Below are 1,243 nucleotides of genomic sequence, written 5' to 3' on the forward strand. Positions count from 1 at the left end.
AGTTCCTATAGGAGTCTTGAATGCTGTTCTGTATGCCCACAGAGCATCATCCAAGCTCTTTGCCCAATCCTTTCTTCGGGCTATCACAGTCCGTTCCAGGATTCTCTTTAGCTCTCTGTTAGAGACTTCAGCTTGCCCATTTGTCTGTGGATGATACGGAGTTGCCGCTTTATGGCTGATTCCATATCTAACCATAGCAGAGTATAGCTGTCTATTGCAGAAATGAGTGCCCCCATCACTGATTAGTACTCTGGGAACACCAAACCTGCTGAAGATGTGTTTCTGGAGGAATTTTAGCACGGTCTTGGTATCATTAATGGGTGTAGCAATTGCTTCTACCCACTTAGATACGTAGTCCACTGCCACCAGAATGTAAGTGTTTGAGTATGATGGTGGGAATGGACCCATGAAGTCAATTCCCCATACATCAAACAATTCTATCTCTAATATCCCTTGTTGAGGCATGGCATATCCGTGAGGCAGGTTACCAGCTCTTTGGCAACTGTCACAGTTACGCACAAACTCTCGGGAATCTTTATAGAGAGTAGGCCAGTAGAAGCCACATTGGAGGACTTTAGCGGCTGTTCGCTCACTTCCAAAATGCCCTCCATACTGTGATCCATGGCAATGCCATAGGATCTTTTGTGCTTCTTCTCTGGGTACACATCTGCGGATTACTCCGTCTGCACATCTCTTAAAGAGATATGGTTCATCCCAGAGGTAGTACTTGGCATCCGAAATTAATTTCTTTCTTTGCACTTTGCTGTACTCCTGGGGTATGAACCTCACAGCTTTATAATTTGCAATATCTGCAAACCAAGGAGCTTCCTAGATGGCGAAGAGTTGCTCATCTGGGAAAGTCTCAGAGATCTCAGTAGAAGGGAGGGACGCCCCAGCTACTGGTTCTATTCGGGACAGATGATCAGCTACTTGGTTCTCTGTCCCTTTTCTGTCTCTTATTTCTATATCAAACTCTTGCAGAAGCAACACCCATCTTTTTAGCCTGGGTTTTGAATCCTGCTTTGTGAGTAAGTATTTAAGAGTAGCATGGTCAGTGTACACAATCACTTTGGATCCTACTAGATAAGATCTAAACTTGTCAATGGCATAGACCACTGCAAGTAATTCTTTTTCTGTGGTTGTGTAATTCTTCTGTGCGTCATTTAGAACACGGCTAGCATAATAAATGACATGCAGAAGTTTGTTATGCCTCTGTCCCAACACTGCACCAATGGCATGATCA

This window comes from Arachis stenosperma, chromosome 5 (genome assembly GCF_014773155.1).
Source record: "Arachis stenosperma cultivar V10309 chromosome 5, arast.V10309.gnm1.PFL2, whole genome shotgun sequence".
Lineage (NCBI taxonomy): Eukaryota > Viridiplantae > Streptophyta > Magnoliopsida > Fabales > Fabaceae > Arachis > Arachis stenosperma.